The 18,701-nt window shown below is 50.6% G+C and overlaps 1 protein-coding gene and 2 long non-coding RNA genes across 3 annotated transcripts in view; 2 read left to right on the forward strand and 1 right to left on the reverse strand.

Moving 5' to 3' along the window:
* EMSY (EMSY transcriptional repressor, BRCA2 interacting) overlaps positions 1–18,701 on the reverse strand; it is a 287,649-nt gene that overhangs the window by 97,776 nt on the left and 171,172 nt on the right. The gene's annotated exons all lie outside the window — the stretch shown is intronic.
* LOC142290731 (uncharacterized) lies at positions 1,145–1,756 on the forward strand. Its single transcript, XR_012750374.1, has 2 exons — positions 1,145–1,329; positions 1,562–1,756. It is a non-coding gene; the product is annotated as an uncharacterized LOC142290731 (long non-coding RNA).
* LOC142290732 (uncharacterized) lies at positions 12,712–13,325 on the forward strand. The gene is made up of 2 exons (XR_012750375.1): positions 12,712–12,892; positions 13,131–13,325. It is a non-coding gene; the product is annotated as an uncharacterized LOC142290732 (long non-coding RNA).

Here is an 18,701-nt window from a genome sequence, read left to right on the forward strand (position 1 = left end):
ACGGGTGAGCGGGACCCGTTCAGTTCCAAGCTGAAAGGGACCAACTGTAGAACAAGGTGCCATGGAAAAGGTCACAGGCTAACAAGCAACACCATCGGGCACGGGATCCTGGTGTGCTCCCTCCTGGCTACGGAGGTGCTAAGAATTCTGGTTGTCGGTGTCAGCGTTATTGGACTGAGTGAGTACGCAGTGACCCTTTCCTCCCCAACGGAACCCCTAGCTCTCCATCACCAAGCCCCGGGCCATCATACCCCTACCCACGGAGGTGTTAAACATCTAGCTGCCATTCCACCGCCACCGGGTGCCCCTAGTAGCAGCAGTGGTATCCCACCTTGCCACACACTGTGGGTGGCGTTACGAACTACAATCACAAACTTCCCTGTAAATCCCCCCCTTTTTTTTTTTCGGGTGTCCGCGCGACCCCCCCTCTCGGGTCCAGAGACCCATTGAGCCACTCCGGATCCGAGCAGCAGCCCTGCTGTTGGCGCTGGGGCAGTACACATGCCAATATGCTGGTAAACTGGACACCATAAAGAAAACCAGAAAGACTCCCATGTGACAATAATAGAGAGGGAATAATACACTTTCGGCTGTAAATCAGGAGACCCTATATAACCCTATACACAAGTATGGATATAAAGGGCCAGCAAAGTGCGGTCCCCGGAAATCTGCCCTGGGACCATAGAATAGATCGCCGCCGCTGTCCAGGGCCCTGGCACTTGCCCTGGTGCATCGGGTGCTGACGCCGGCCCTGCTATTGAAAGTACTTTTTGTCCAAAAAATTTATAACAAAAAAAAGCATAATTCTGTTGCTTTTGGGGTTTTTTTTCTCATTACTACCTTTACAATTAGATTAATTGAATTTATATTTCAATTAAATCAGGCATTTCTTAATTTGGTGATACACAAAATAACCACACATTTGGTATTTTTGTGTTTACTTGCACTTTTGTTTTGTTTTTTTCTCTTTTTTCCATAAACTTTATAGATAGATAGATAGATATAAATCTATCTATATCTATATCTCCCTTAGGGGTCTTGAAGCGGATAAATCCTCATCTGAGGTTATGTATCTGTGCATAAATAATGATGGAATTCAGAACACTGATGATGTCATACGATGATGACATCACAGACACCTAGGAATCTATCAGTCAGTTGTGAGGCTTCTCCAGTCATTTGTGCCACCCACCATCGCACTGACCAGTACAATCATTAGAATGGCCCGCAGGCAGAGAAGCCCTAGAGATGCCGGCAGCAGACGATCTCCAACCCGGAGGAGGCGGTCTCCAACCCGGAGGAGACGAGGACACAGAGTGCGCAGGGGAGGTAACCAACGCCTACCTGCTTATCTCCAGACAGAATGACTGGGTCGGACCCCCGGAGGCTCCGTCAGCCTGAGGGACCGATCCTGACCCCCTTGAGGGGGCTAAAGTGCGATTTCACATCTCATCCCCCAATATTCCAGGAGTCCGCCACATTTGTGGTGTTAGCGCCATTCCTATCAGTGTCCAGCTCTGCTACATCTCTCACGAAACCTTGTCTTGTTTTATTTTTGCAGAGAGGAGACAGCGTTACTACTATTACTACAGAGTTTTCTTATAAGTGCACAGAACCCGCTGCTGACGATCATTGTATGATGATGGACGCCGGTCCGGACCTGCACCTGCACGCTGGCGTTCCTGATCTTCACCTGGGACCTTTGGTTGTAGAAACGCAGCGGGAATAAATAACAGCAATAAACGGCAGCAAAGCATTTCTTGTGTGTGGTCATTATTATGTGCGAGATCTGATGTATGACATATGGGGGGCTCCGAGGTAATAACAGAGACCCCTCACTTGCAGTGTAACCCTGTGCGCTCCGTGTGGTCACTGATACTTTATGGGATCTCCATTATAGCAGCTTGGCACATCATGGTGTTGTCACACATTACAGTGCACATTCCCACCTGCTTGAGGAGTATCTGGGGGGGGGGGCTGGTGGGGTATGTGCCCCGGGTGCTGCTCTCAGGGGGGTGCCGTCGGGCCGGTCTCAGAGTCTCCCCAGTATCTGCATTTTGCCACCCCTGTTGTGGGAGCCGGCTATTCTCTAAGTGCAGCTGTCAGGAGAGCGGGCAGCGGATCCGGGCAGTGTGATGTGATTCCAGCCTAACCTCAAGCCTGGACAAACCCTTTAAGACCAAAAAGAATTTTATTACATATTAACCCCTTCACTAGATAACCGGTGCGGGTGGATCTCCGATCTCTGAACCACCCGCGCATGTTAGCTGCACATGTCTGCTGATCAGATCAACAGATTTTTGTGGGGAATAATGGGGGCTTGCCACACGATCCCACATTAATGGGCCAGATACGAACGTAAAGGGGTTGTCCACATCCTGGACACCCTATTTTCACTTCTCCTGCTGGCGCAGTTCCAGAGACATCGGCGCTGGGTTTCCCGGGACTCTCACGACATTGTGCCACGTGAATCCTGCGGTTACTTCTATTTATCTTCCTTCGGACAAAACTTACATCCAGAAGAAATAAGCGGCTGCTGCTCTCCTCCTTCCCCAGATATACATTATGTGTGAAGGAAGGAAGTGAGAGTGGCACTGCCACTGATTGTCTGCAGCCACGTGTGACATGTGCCAACAATGCTGGAACAATGCCAGCACTGGAGAGGAATACAGACTAGTTTTTAGTCAATGAAAAGGGGTAGTCTGAGTAGTGGACAACCCCTTTAATTCTGCTGCCTAGTATTCCCTTGTCTCTCCGCACTCGGTGTCATATTGGATGTTAAAGTGCTCTCCAGACTGTCATATTGGATGATAGAGTGCCCTTCACACTCAGTGTCATGTTGGATGGTGGAGTGCTCTCCACACTCAGTGAGGAGGGCACTATCATCAGAATGATACTGAGTGTAGAGGGCACTCTACCATCTGATATCACAATGTGTGGAGGGCGCTCTACCATCCGACATGACACTTAGTATCATTCTGATGATAGATTGCCCTCCACACTGTGTCATGTCGGATGGTAGAGCGCCCTCCACACATTGTGATATCAGATGGTAGAGTGCCCTCTACACTCAGTATCATTCTGATGATAGAGTGCCCTCCTCACTGAGTGTGGAGAGCACTCCACCATCCAACATGACACTGAGTGTGAAGGGCACTCTATCATCAGAATGATACTAAGTGTCATGTTGGATGGTAGAGCGCCCTCCACACATTGTCATATCAGATGGTAGAGTGCTCTCCACACTCAGTATCATTTGAATGATAGAGCGCCCTCCACACTCAGTGTAATATCGGATGGTAGAGCGCACTCCACATTCTAATTATAAAAAGCCTTGTGGGTTTTTTTATGGCTTGCTGTGTGTGGCCTCAGCTTTGACAGTGTCCACCTTTCTGAGGTGGGCACAATAGTGCAATCGACCATGCTTTGTGCACACCCCAAGGTGGACACTGCCAAAAGTGAGGATAGACAAACCACAAAGGGACTCCATCTGCCGCCCCGTCACTTGTGCTGGCATCCTATTTTTCAAGGCTTCATAAAGAAGTCCTGATGGAGAAACTGACATGTGGCAAAAACACAATCTGAACATCGCCTTAACATGACAGGTCTACTCTGCTTTAAAGGAAACCTGTCATCAGATTTGTCCACTACCAGTGAGCCCTTATATACAGCATTCTGGGGGATGTACATATGGCCGCACAGTATGGGCAGATATGGTGGAAAGAGGCAACTATATATGGCCACACAGTATGGGGAGAGAGGGTGGGGAGGTGGAAATATATATGGCCACACAGTATGGGGAGAGAGGGTGGTGAGGGGGAATGTATATATGGCCACACAATATGGGGAGAGAGGGTGGGGAGGCGGAAGTATATTTGGCCACACAGTATGGGGAGAGAGGGTGGTGAGGTAGAATGTATATATGGCCACACAGTATGGGGAGAGAGGGTGGTGAGGTGGAATGTATATATGGCCACACAGAATGGGGAGAGAGGGTGAGGAAGGGGGATGTATATACGGAGACAGTATTGGGAGAGAGGGTGAAGGGGAATGTATACTGACACAGTATGGGGAGAGAGGGTGGGGAGGTGGAAATATATATGGCCACACAGTATGGGGAGAGAGGATGGTGAGGGGGAATGTATATATGGCCACACAATATGGGGAGAGAGGGTGGGGAGGCGGAAGTATATATGGCCACACAGTATGGGGAGAGAGAATGTATATATGGCCACACAGTATGGGGAGAGAGGGTGGTGAGGTGGAATGTATATATGGCCACACAGTATGGGGAGAGAGGGTGAGGAAGGGGGATGTATATACGGAGACAGTATTGGGAGAGAGGGTGAAGGGGAATGTATACTGACACAGTATGGGGAGCGAGGGGGGAGAGTGCATATGAACACAGTATGGGGGCATAATTTTGAGGACACAGTATGAGGAATTTCGAGACTATATGTGAGCATGGGGGGAATTTTGAATACAGGGTATGGGAAGCAAGCGGGCAGAATAGGGAGCTAGAAAGAAATGAATGCGGACACAGTATGGAGAGTGAGGGGGAATGAGTGCGAAGGTAGTGAGGAGACAGTATGAGATGAAAAAATGTGAGGGGACATAAAATAGAGACTGGGTAGTGGGTGTATGGAGAGTGGGCAGCATGAATGGACAGTGTAAAGCCATATCAAGGAGGGGTGTATGATGAGGGGGCACAGTATATTGACTGGACAGTATAGTGGGGACACAGTGCTGGCTCAGTATGGAAAGTAGAGGGCAGTGTGGGGGACATGTACCATAAGAGGGACAGTGTGTGCATCAAATTTTGTGCAGAGAACAAAGTGTGGGTCAATTATTTATTCAGGGGAACAGTGTCAGGCAGATATTTTTTATATAGGAGTATTATAATCATTCTGCTATTTTTAAAGGTATCGTGTCGGGATGTGCTGCAGAAGAGTGGAGAAGATGGAAGTCTGCAGAGACTTGCTGTGAATGTGAAAAGTCATCATGGTGTCTGGATAAAACAAATAAAAATACAACCCCGAACAGAGATGACGTCATCTATAAGGTGCCTGGATGTAAATGATTATTGATGATACTGAATAATTCTCATCAGTACTGAGGTTCCTGTATGGTCCACAGTTTGAGAATTACAGATAACAACTCCCAGTATCGCTTTACCATTGTCAAGGACTTACTGGGAGTTGTAGGTTCATGCGATACAAATGTATATGGGATGGACCTGACATTACAATTGATGTGCCATGTACTGATAGTGGTCTTGGTGATGTGTTCCTGTACTGATGAGGGTTTTAATGTTGTGTTCCTGTACTGATGGGGTTATAAGGATGTATTTCTGTACTGCTGGTGGTTCTGGTGAGGAATTTCTGTACTGCTGGTGGTTCTTGTGAGAAATGTGTGTACTGCTGGTGGTTCTGGTGAGGAATTTATGTACTGCTGCTGGTTCTTGTGAGGAATTTATGTACTGTTGGTGGTTCTGGTGAGGAATTTCTGTACTGCTGGTGGTTGTGATGCTGTGTTTCTTTTCTGATGGGGGTTCTAATTATGTATTTCTGTACTTCTGATGGTTCTGGTGATTGTATACCAGTGCTGTTATTAATTTTGATCCTGTACACAAGTAACAATTCATAACTTATAAGATTGTATTATACGTGACAATATTAAAAGGTTTTTCACTACTTTAACGTTGATGACTTATCTTTAGGATAGGTCATCAATGTCTGATCGGATGAGGTCTCCCCCCTGCCAATATGCTGTTGTAAGTACTGGCAGCGGTAGCAGATGGTCAGAGTGCTCAATTCTGCTCCGTCTTCTGATAGTGACCGCGGCTGGGTACTATACATCCGCTCCTATTCAAATCAATGAGGTGGATGTGCAAGTGCAGTACCCGGTATACTTGTGTCTGTCCTATTCCCACGGCTCCTGTGGTGAGCCCTCTGTAATCCCCGCAAACATGTCTGCTGATCTGATTAGCAGACATATGAGGCTAACATAATAACAAAAAGGAGACAGTTGCACTTTGTAGCGCTATGATATGTGGAATAATTAATATGGGAATATACACATGCATTACTGCTATGAAAAACATAACAATTGAGATACTTAGCACACAAAAATGGCCAGTTTTATGTAAGCCCAACAGCCAGCGGTAAGGTGACCTTTTGCCATCAGTCTTTTTCTTAGATTACAGGGTTATACCTTCTGATTGAGCACTTCTGCTCTTCAGTCTCAGACAATTTTAATTCTCCATTTGCAGGTTCCTGTCCACCCATAAATTGTAGTGTTTTTTTTAACCCAAAAAGAATCATTAGTTTGATGGGGACCCAAGAAAAGAGGTTGTCTTGCCGCTGGCTGTTGGGCTCGCATAAAACTGGCCATTTTTGTGTGCTAAGTATCTCAATTTTTACATGTCTATATTCCCATATTCATTGTTCCGCATATCTTAGCACTGCAGTGTGCAAATGTCTCCTTTTTGTTCCTATATTTCATATTCAGTCTGCACCTGTTCACATTTTCACATTAGAAAGGTAGGATGTGCCATCAGTCTTTTTCTTAAATGTGAGGCTAACAGGCGCGGGTGGAGATTAGGACAACCCGATATTCAACACTTTTACGATTTCTCTAGCTCACATAATATTCTGTCGTGTACAGATCTGGCCCTGGGAGCGAACAGAAAAGGTCAACAGCGAGAATCAGTGGAAAACCTCCCCGGACTCCTGTATGATCACTCGCCATTATTGGTGGGTCTGACATTACCAACCAACAACGTCTACCGGTCTACACTTTGGAGTTTTAATCCTTTGTGGCTGCAGACGGTTGATGCTTTTCTAATTGAACAGGACATAAAAGATTATTTCTTGTTTAAGGTTAGATTTGCGGCCTGGGAAATTTTGTGGGACGCAATGAAAGTGCCTGTCTTAGGAGGACTCTTAGAAAGCCGTGAGCAAAGCTAAGATGAAAAGCTGACAATTTGGTGACTTTCTTAGAACAAGAGAACAAGATACTGAAAAGCTTTATATCTGTTACGCACGTGGGTGTGGACCCCATGTGCCGTGGACCTCGGGCTCACCCTGGAGGGGCATGACTAAGTGGCTACCTGGTCTTCTCTTGAGCCTCTGGTGGTGAGGTTAGGGTTGTGCTGCACGTCACCGCCAGGTGCCCCTCCAAGGCAAGTCCCCTCATACGCAGCAGCTGACCTGAAGGGCGTCACTCAGGGCAGAGTCAGGACAATGGGCTAAAGATAGGACTGGCTGAAGGCCAGATGGAGTCGGAGCCACAGGGTGGAGTCTGGACTGGCAGCAGTTGAGACGTGGTTAGAGCCAGAGGCTGAGGACTGGACTAGCACTAGGTGAGATTGAGTCTGAACCACAAGCTGTAGTCAGTCAGGAAGGTTCAGGTTGAGGAAGAGGGTGGGTGGGTACAAGCAGGACAGGTACAGGTACAAAAGGTGGGTTCCCGGTCACAGGACACGTCCTGGTGTCAAGGGAGAAATTTGGGTAAAGATAGCTAATGGTATCTTCGTTTAGGATATTCAGTGGCCGGTGCCGTATTAGCTATATATCAGAGCTGATGTTAATGTATCAGACAATGACCACACAAGACATGTTCTCTGTTTGAGCTCAGGCTTGCGTCTGATCTCATATATTCTATAGCTCAGATTTTAGTATTACATTTCAACCTTCAGACATGAACAAAAAGTATCAATCTGTCTTCTCTCACACATCGAAACCACATAGGGTGGGTTGGGGAGTGTAGGAACACGCATTTCATCCCACAGATGACACATTCCTTCTTTGTGTGGAACTACTGATAAGCATAAATACTTTCTTTGTTCATTGTTTGTACATCTGTTTACTTATTCTTGGTAATCCCTTCATGACTATACAGCTTAAAATTATATTATAGGTCTGTGAAATTGCTACATAGACACACAGATAATTATGCAACTACATCTATATTTTGATTATTTACATACACACATTCTTATTACGTTTGAACAAACAAGCTATAGCTCAGGCCACCTCCACACTGGTATACAGGATGAGTTCAGGTATGATGGACAGGTTCAGAGACAGGGTCACAAGATGCGTTCAGGAACAGGGATCGGATAACACAACTAAAAGTACAGGACTAATTAGATCTATAGTTGCTCAGGCACCTCCCTACATAGGTGGGTGCATTAAATATCCAGTGCTTCCAAGCCATGTGCTGGTGACACTTAAAAAGTAGGGAGCATGCACACGCCCTAAGTGCGTTGCACAGGAGCTGGGAGCCGCGGTAGAATAGACAGGAAATGTGTGCGACCGTGGCGGTAAGTACATCGGCCTGCCAGGAGGGAGAAGAAGCGAGGCAGTGAAGGGACGCCGGAGTTACAATATCTCTAGTAGGGGTAGGACAGACTTACTTAAAATGCGCTGAGAATACACATTTATGTTTTGGAAATAGCGAAGGTCAAGAGATCATTACAAAAACAACTCTACTTTGATGGAGGTGAAAAAGTGGGTCATGTATTGGCGTTAATAGCAAAAACACAGCAAGAGCCCTCCTATATTACCTCTATAAATCTAGGGCAAACAGGACTCAGTTACAAATTCAGGAATATATACAAGGAATTGGTCTTCCTAAGATCTCAGAAGACAACAGGGGATTTCTAGATAACCAGTAGTGATGGCCGAGCGCGCTTGGCACTGCTCGGAACCTGTTCAAGCATCAGGCTTCTCATCAAGCTTGACACTCGATCGCGTATCCTGGTACCTGGGCGACACGCTCGAATCTCCACCCTGCATGTTTTGCGGCTTTTTTTTCAGCCATTAAACATGTGGGGATTGGCTACTGGCATTACTATGATTGGTCGGCTGCGTCGCAACATTGGATCTATATAAGATGTGGGACGCCATGCTCGGCGCACTGTACCCGGAAACAGTGTAGGGAGAGGTTCTGCTGGAGGCAGTGCGTCACAGTACCTGCTGGTGCAACATTAAACCAACAGTTCTTTTCAGGGCCAATTCTATACGAATAACACCGCTCTTAGCTGCATTTAGTGTAGTGCATGCTGCTGGAGAAGGGATAGTATATTAGAGGCATGTAGACAGAGATTATAGCCTTACAGACCTAGCTGCTGCTACCTAAAAAAAAATCTATTCTATTGTCTACTAATATTGTTCTTGGCTGCATGTAGTGTAGGGCAAGCTGCTGGAGATGGCATAGTGTATTAAACAGGGATTGTGGCCTTACAGTCCTTGCTGCTGCAACCTAAAACCAAAGTCCTTTTCAGGCCTACATATATTTTATTCCATATTAATACCGCTTTTAGCTGCATTCAGTGTAGTGCTAGCTGCTGGAGAGGGATTAAAGGCATATAGTCATGGTATATTTCTTTACAGTCCTTCTATAGATATCAACCTAACTCTATTGGTCAGGGCATGGGTGATGTTATGGGACATGTGCAGGTGTAAGAAGAGGACGGCACAGAGGGATATATATCGTAGGCTGTTGATCGAGTACCGCAGGATGGTCGCCACCATCAGGTTGCAGAAAGCCTCAGCTTCCACAAGCCTAAGGTCAACATTTCTAGGGCAAGTAGTCATGATATGCAAGTGTGGCACCCCTGCGGCTTTAGGCACCACAGGGTATTGCACCCCCATTAGGGTGTAGTAGTCAGCCTGGGTCCAAGGAAGGTCGAGGCCGGTTTACACATACACAAACATACAATCACAGGGTTGCCCTCCCCAATGGGGACTGGGCCAGGGTCAAATCACAGTAGGGGCTCACTACAGCGGTGGTTTTACAGGACGCCACCAAACCAGGGGATCCCCAGATCCACTGGACTGGGGACTCAGGGAGAAGTAACCACCAGGGGGAGTTAGGAGCAGACAGTGGGAAGAGCAGGTTGACCTAGTGAGAGTAGTGAACCAGCCGGTGGCAGCGGCTGAGGGCAACAGCTCAGAACACACAACACAACTACAAAAAGGAGAGACCAGCTTCAGACACAGAGCAGAGCGGACGTGCCTCGAGCAGCTCTGTGGGCCAAGGCGTTCAACACAGTAGCTGGGGAGAAATAGGGCAGCTGCTTCTACAGGACCGGCGCTGTCGGGATACAGAATCCTAGGGCAGATATACTTCACATTGTCTACCAACTGTGCAAGGGTTGAGGGGAACGGCTAAGAACAGTCACCGGACCCGTCTCAACGAGTCTGCAGCAAATAGCATATAGGATCCGGGGTTGAGGACCGGCCCCATAACGGAACTGCGCTATCAGCATACAGAACGGGACACACTATACTAACACCGGGATCCCCAAGTGCTTCACACCACGGGGGTCCGATACAAAAAAGGAGGAAAGAGCTCACAGGCTGCCAAACACACCAGACTTGACCTTTTACGGATCTGGGATCGTCTGGAGCCCATCGTGGCAGAGAACGGTACCCTGGGGCAGTGCCTGAAAGACTTGTGAGTAAAAACACCTGGAACTGCAGCCCCTTTCTCTGCCTCTCCTTTACCAACGCCGTCGCCCAGCACTGCGGCACCAACGGGGACTACACCCCCCCACCATCCTCCCCGGGGTAATCCTGCTCCGCCTGTGGGGAGCGACACCATCCCGGCTGCACCCGACATCTACCCCGGTGAGAGACCCTGCAGCGCTGGCCCCATCCCTGGCCGCATACGACAGGTGTCGTCACGATCCTAATAGACTTTCCTAAACCTCCGACTACTACCTCCATCCTCCCTACCACCCTCCTATCCTCTTTCCTGTACGCCTTGGAGCAACAGAACTGGGCCAGGCCACTCTGTGACATTGCAGAGGATCTGCACCCCCGCTCCGGCAACGAGTAGGTTAAAACACTTGCTACACAGGCATGTAGAACCCTATGTTCTTTCCCCATGTCTACAAGGCCCACATGCAAAGCTTCCTCTTTAATTGTGAGCAGCGAGCATTTGAGTAGACACAGAAGCGGGATGGTTACGCTGATTATGGCATTGTGAAGCCCCACAGGTGTTGTGTCGGTGCATTATCTTCAGGGACTCCACGTGGGATGGATGGTCTGGTCACAGGTAGGTTGCTTCTTTAGGAATTTTGTGACGCCACTCCCGGTATTGCGGTCAGGGGACCACCACTGCAGATTAGGGGACGCCTGGGGCTGATGTTGGATGCAGCTAGATGTAGTGGCCTCCCGAGAGTGAGGCAGACCCCAGGGCCCTGTGTAGGAGTGTGGAACCACAGGTCGCAAAATGACTCACACAGTCCAGACAGTCTTTCAGGGTTTTTACTCACAGTTGATGGTAGGGTGAGTAACCCGGGCGTAGCTGGGATGAACCAGGCTGGAACCAGGTATCCTTCCAGCTGGCTGATGAGGGTGACTACCAACTCGCCTTCCTAGCCCTGTGTGTTTTGGGGTGACCCCTACTTGAAGCCCTGCTGGGGTCGCCCAGGGAAGTTGCTGATGCCTCTCTCCCCTTCTTTTGGCCCGTTTGCTTGTAGCCTGGACCAGATCACTCCGGCTGCTTGCCTCCTGTGAACTATGGGCCCTCTCTTCGCTACGTGGCTCCGGACTCTGTGTGTGTGGTGGTGAGGGCGTGAAGTACCCCCACCTGCAGGTTGAGCAGGACAATTGAATGGTCCCCTACTCTGAGAACCTGCACTCTTACGGGCCTCCCTGGCTGTCCCCTTACTCAGCCACCCCTTTGCTCTCTCTAGCCTTCTGTGGTTTTCGGGTGGCACTACCAGGTGACCGATCTCCCCCGTTGGTAGTCACTGCGCGGACGCTGTCAGTGTTGTGTCAGCATCCAGGGTCTGCTCCACATGTCTCCTCTCCCTGAGCTGCACTCCAGACTGGCTCACTACTCCCTCCCCATTGTGCCTGCCTACGCCACCTAGCAACCAGGCTCTCTACCACACCCCTTGAGTGGACATGGAGGCTACACCCCCTCCTGGATTCCCCAGGGGTCCCTATCAAAGGTAGATGTGTGAGACCTGATTACTATGCGCCTCTATAGTCACACCTCGGTCAGCCTTCTGGATTACCTGTATTGTACTGCCTCCAGCATGGGTGCAGTACTCAGTGATGCCTGACCAGGTCAGGGGCGCCACAGTATCACAGTCACTCACCATCATGCTTGATTCCTCAGCTTTGTCAGTTGAATGAAGGCCGTCTGTTGGCCCTCCCAAAATTACGAGTGAGGGCCGACTGCTGGCCCCCTTAAAACTGATTGAAGGCCACCTGCTGGACCTCTTAAAATTGATTGAGGGCCACCTGATGGCCCTCTAAAAATTATGAGTGAGTGCTGCATGATGACTCTGTGGATATGGTGGCAGAGGATGAGGAGGACAAGAAAATGAAAAGACATGAACCGTATACCCTTTTTGGTTTTGGAGGGGTACACGGGAATACAGTATAAAAAATACTACTCCCTTTACGATCAGATTAATTTATTTTATATTTTGATTGGCCATTTCTGAACTCGGTGATACCAAATATGTGTATTTTTTTTTACTTTGAACTTGTGTTTTTTTGTTTTTATTTATTTTTTCATAAACTTTTTTTATTTCTTTAAAAACTTTTTTTGTTTTTACTAGTCTCCTTAGGGGACTTGAAGCGGATAAATCCTGACCTGAGGTTATGTATCTGTGCATAAGTAATGATGGAATTTAGAACACTGATGATGTCATACGATGATGACTTCACAGACCCCTAGGAATCTTAGTCAGTTGTGAGGCTTCTCCAGTCATTTGTGCCACCCACCATCGTGCTGAGCAGTACCATCATTAGAATGGCCCGCAGGCAGAGAAGCCCTAGAGATGCCAGCAGCAGACGATCCCCAACCCGGAGGAGGCGATCTCCTACCCCGAGGAGACGAGGACTCAGACTGCGCAGGGGAGGTACCCAACGCCTACCCGCTTATCTCTAGGCAGAATGACCTGAGAACAAAGGTCCTGATAAAACCCCCGGAGGCCCCGTCAGCCTGAGGGACCGACCCTGACCACCATGAGGGGGCTAAAGTGCGATTTCACATCTCATCCCCCAATATTATAGGCGTCCCCCACATTTGTGGTATTAGCGCCATTCCTATCAGTGTCTGCTACATCTCTCACGAAACCTTGTCTTGTTTTTTTGCAGTGAGGAGACAGCATTACTACTATTACTACAGAGTTTTGGGATAAGTGCCCAGAACCCGCTGCTGACGATCATTGTATGATGATGGACGCCGGTCCGGACCTGCACCTGCACGATGGCGTTCCTGATCTTCACGTGGGGCCTTCAGTTGTAGAAACGCAGCGGGAATAAATAACAGCAATAAACAGCAGCAAAGCATTTCTTGTGTGTGGTCATTATAATGTGTGAGATCTGATGTATGACATGGGGGGCTCCGAGGTAATAATCCGTCCCCTGAGGTCACTGCTATTTTATGGGATCTCCATCATGGCACGGTCACGCATTACCCTGCCTGATTTCCCTCTATCTTCACCCTTCTCTGGATCTATGAAGCCAGAGCTGTCAATCAAACAAGAGGGGAGAGTGGAGCAATCCATAAGTGAAAATGCACAAACTGTGCCCATTTATCCATTTTCCCTCCCTGGTGTCATGTGACCCATTAGAGTTACAAGGTCTCAGGTGTGAAAGGGGGACAGGTGTGCTATGTGACGCCCTGGCCGGGCCAGGTAGTCACAAATAGGGCCTCGCATTACACCAGTCCGTCACCAGGTAACACACAGCCGACCAGGTACACCCTAGTCACCTCCCTCAGGGCTGATGGACACACCAGGGGGCAGAACCAGGAGGTTGGAAGACGCCCACCGAGGAGTCCTGATAGTCTGAGGCAGGATAAAGTACGCACAACAGTCTAGAGTTCAAGGAGAGTGGAGGTCAGGCCTGTGAGTGGCAGGCCTGAGGCAGACTGACAGGTGCCAGGGCTGGAGCCCCGGTGCCTTAGGCTAGGAGGCAGACAGTGGTCTCGTCTGCAGGAGCCGGGAAGACAGCGAGGAGGAACCGTGGTGGACCGGGGCAGGGTGGTGTCCCGCCGGTACCAACCCGGGGAACCGACCCGGAAACCGGAGCACAAAGAGGGGTACTCAGACCCTGAAGCTAGGTGCAGAAACGACTGGGGACTAGTTAATTAACTGATTGAGGCCAGGATTATAGATCCTGTCCCACCCAAAGTCCCGAAAGAAGACAACAGCCCACCAAGGGGGATAGAAGGCCACCGCCAAGGCTCAGAGATCCCACGGGCCAGCGTCTGCAGGCAAGGGCGCCTTAGGCCGTCACAAGCCGGAAGCGGACTCCTGAAGTTGCAGGCTCAGGTAGTCCAACGTTCACACAAGGTGCGGGAAAAAGACAGAGACCACCAGCCGGGTGGGGGACCAGAACGAACCGACCACCATCATTTTGGTTTACCAGAGACTCGTGTTTCCTTCAATAGTGAGTACACCAGCACCCTGCGGTCGCCCATCTCCCTGCACCAACGCCCACCGGGTCCCGGGGCCACCATCCATGCCCACGGAGGGGTTAACAACTTGCTGCACAACATCTCCCCCGGGTGCCCCGTCACAGCAGCGGTGGTGTCCAACCTCACCACATCCCATGGGTGTCGTCACGAACTCTAATACGGCCCAGCCGTACATATACGTCCAACCCCCACCTTTTCATTTGGAGTGTCCGCAGGACCCCCGGGTCCGGAGACCCTCAAGCCACCACCCCTGAAAGTCCGTACCCGAGCGGCAGCGGCGGCTGCTGGCCACGGGGGCGGCACATGTTACATTTGGTGTTATCTCTCACACACACTCTCTCATACTGGTCACTGGATGTTCAGCATGGCTCCTCATGAGAAAGAATTCTCTGAGGATCTGAGAAAAAGAATTGTTGCTCTACATAAAGATGGCCGAGGATATAAGAAGTTTTTCACCACCCTGACAATAAGCTGCAGCATGGTGGCCAAGACCATACAGTAGTATAACCAGACAGGATCCACTCAGAACAGACCTCACTATGGCCGACCACAGAAGCCGAGTGCACGAGCTCAGCATCATATCCAGAGGTCGTCTGTTCAGAATAGACGTATGAGTGCTGCTAGCATTGCTGCAGAGATAACAGGGGTGGGGGGTCCACCTGTTAGTGCTCAGAACATTTGTGACACACTGCAGAGGTTCCAGGGGTGGGGGGTCCGCCTGTCAATGGTCAGACCATACACCGCACACTGCAGAGGTTACAGGGGTGTGGGGTCCGCCTGTCAGTGCTCAGACCATACACCACACATTTCAGAGGTTACAGAGGTGGGGGTCCGCCTGTCAGTGCTCAGACCATACACCGCACATTTCAGAGGTTACAGGGGTGGGGGGTCCGCCTGTCAGTGCTCAGACCATACACCGCACACTGCAGAGGTTACAGGGGTGGGGGGTCCGCCTGTCAGTGCTCAGACCATACACCGCACACTGCAGAGGTTACAGGGGTGGGGGGTCCGCCTGTCAGTGCTCAGACCATACGCCACACACTGCGGAGGTTACAGGTGTGGGGGTCCGCCTGTCAGTGCTCAGACCATACGCCACACACTGCGGAGGTTACAGGTGTGGGGGGGTCCACCTGTCAGTGCTCAGACCATACGCCACACACTGCGGAGGTTACAGGTGTGGGGGTCTGCCTGTCAGTGCTCAGACCATACGCCACACACTGCGGAGGTTACAGGTGTGGGGGTCCGCCTGTCAGTGCTCAGACCATACGCCACACACTGCGCAGGTTACAGGTGTGGGGGTCCGCCTGTCAGTGCTCAGACCATACACAACACACTGCGGAGGTTACAGGGGTGGGGGGTCCGCCTGTCAGTGCTCAGACCATACAGCGCACACTGCGGAGGTTACAGGTGTGGGGGTCCGCCTGTCAGTGCTCAGACCATACGCCACACACTGCGGAGGTTACAGGTGTGGGGGGTCCACCTGTCAGGGATGATACTGCTGCACACTGAGGAGGATACAGGGGTGAGGGGCCACCAGTTGGTGCTCCGTCATGTTGACCAGTATCATCATTTGAATGGCCAGCAGCCCGTCACTGCTACTGTATGGGATCTGCATCATGGAGCGGTCACACATTACACGGCATTTTCCCACCTGCTTGATTTCCCTCTATCTTCACCCTTCTCTGGATCTATGAAGAAATAGCTGTCAATCAAACAAGAGGGGAGAGTGGAGAGAAAATAAGCAGGAGGGAAGGGCCGCCATCAGGGCATGACAACCATGACGTCTGTGGTGAGGCCCGGTGAGCAGAAACGCAGATGGGGGCCCAGACACGCTGGCAGCCCAGGCTCCTCCTCTTTCAAGTGTTCTGCTCCCCGAGCCCCAGAGGCAGGGGGTGGGGACCAGATCTGTATGTAGAGGAGGCAGGGGGGTGCCGTCGGACCACCTGACGTGGGGGTCCGCGGTGTCTTCCCAACGGCTGTTTGGGAGTCGGACGTTTTCTGAGCCGGTCTAGCTAACTGCGGTTCAGAGAAGCTGCAGCGTCGGCTCCCAAGGATCAACTGAACAATTGAAACCTTGTAAAACAACTGTGCAATTGAAACCCTGACCTGGCGACGTCGGCAGTGTGATCCGGTCTGCTGATCACGCTGACGCTGCTGAGGTCACTCCTTGGTGCCGCAGAGGCGCACACAGAGTCGGTGGAAAGTCGGTTGAACTTAGAATGTATGTGTGACGCCCTGGCCTATCAGGTCGTCACAAGGGTGCCGTGCAATCTGCCCTTCTGCATGGTACCCACTCCTCCTTGGTTACGGGTCCTGTCCCTTTGGTGTTGCTAAGAACAGGTATACACAAATCCTGAGGAACACTCTGCACCACACCCACCAGATACCAACTGGACAGTCTGAGGGGAATAGGGCCACCCAGATGGGGGGATGGTAGAAGGAAGGCCAGAAGTGTCAGAGTAGTAGAGAGTGTCAGTGAGCCGTGACAGACCAGGTCACGCTGCGGAGCTGGGCTCCTGTACCCGTCCCAGGTGCCAAACGTTGGCCTGGCCTGAAGGAGCTGGAACCCCGGTCGCAGGGAATAGTGACAAGAGGCACGGTACTGCCACGGGGGGCACACCGGCAGCCTTGTGCTACAACCGGGCAGGGGCCAGGGCACGACGGGGTACGCAGACCCTAGGCTGGGAAGGAGCTTCATGCAGCCCAGTAATTCACCCGACGAGGACGGAATCTTCACGAACCGTTCTCCACCCGCTCCAAAATTGGGGTACTAGCGCAACGAGGGGGATAGGACTTCCCAAATCCGTCCAGAAAATCCCAAGCGTGAACCCTGAGAGCAAGCTCACCCTGCTAGCCACGCAGGTGAGCGGGACCTGAGTAGTCTTAGGCAAAAGGGATCCACACAGAGTAAACACAGTGCCAAGGGACAAGGCTTCAGACCAACCAGCAACTCCAAAGGGGCACGGACCCAGCGTGCTTATCTAAGAGTAGCAAGGCATTCAAGACTTTGGTTTACCTGGTGTCAGTGTCAGCATCTCTGGACTGTGTGAGTACCTTGTGTCCTTCTACTCTGGACGGGTCCCCAGCCAACCCTCACCATCCCCCTGCCCACGGAGGGGTTAACATCCCAAGCTGCCGTCCCATCGCTCCTGGGTGCTACCTCACAAACGCAGCAGCGGTGGTATCCCACCTTACCACGACCCGTGGGTGGCGTCACGAACACTATACAAATCCTTTCATCCCCCTTTTGTCAATATCTTTCCCCCTTTTTCATTTCGAGCGGCCGTGCGACACCGCCTCGGGTCCGGAGATCCCTCGAGCCACTGCGGATCCGAATCTGAGCAGCCCGTCGGCTGTCACGGGGGCGGCACATATGGGTTGCTTCAAGGTTAGTGGCATAACCAGCTGTATTTCTGGGCGTGACCCGCTTGGTTGGTGGTCGTGGCGATGTGTCCTCCTGTCCACTATAATCCTGCACCCTCTTATCTGGGGGTCTTACCCCCAGACCCCCACTTCTATTATAAACAACTCCAGGACCACGTGGACTTAGAAAAATAATATTTATTCCAGCTGGAAGCTCAGGTTGCATTTACAACACGCCTCTAGCGTGTTGAAATGGCATAATACATGGAAGAAAACTAAGGCCTAAGCCACACGGCATGAAAATCGGTGCGAGTGGAGTGCGATAAAAAAAATCGCATTCCACTCGACCAATAGTAGCCTGTGTGTCAGCGCACATGAGAGATTATTTTCTCAGCCCTAATCGGACCGAGAAAACAATTGCAGCATGCTGCGACTGTAATGTGAGACTGTTCCTCTCATACACATTAAAGTGTATGGGGTGAGAGAAAAAAAATCGCACTGCACTCGCGGAACACCGGTGTACCGCGAGTGCAGGGCGAGAATGGCAATAGCTGGCTACGGAGGAGAGAGAAAGATAAATCCTTTCCGCCCCTCCTCAGTACCGGCCCGCCCCCCGCAGCTGAGGTCCGCTCGCATTGTCGGACCTTAGTCGCAGGGAGACTCCATGACACTCGGCTCTGTTGTACTGCGAGCGTAAGCAGAGTGTCATGCGAGGGGATCGCAGTAATCCCCGTGTGGCCCCAGTCTTAAACTCTAGCATCTACTGTTGAAAGTGCTATAATGGAGCTGAAGACATAGAAGATTGATTGTAATTAGGGGACGGTTTAGGGGGGTGAGGGGGTGTGTATGTGGAGCAAACGGGGGCCATTTGAGAACCCGCA

The sequence above is a fragment of the Anomaloglossus baeobatrachus genome, chromosome 2 (genome assembly GCF_048569485.1).
Source record: "Anomaloglossus baeobatrachus isolate aAnoBae1 chromosome 2, aAnoBae1.hap1, whole genome shotgun sequence".
In the NCBI taxonomy this organism is placed as follows: Eukaryota; Metazoa; Chordata; class Amphibia; order Anura; family Aromobatidae; genus Anomaloglossus; species Anomaloglossus baeobatrachus.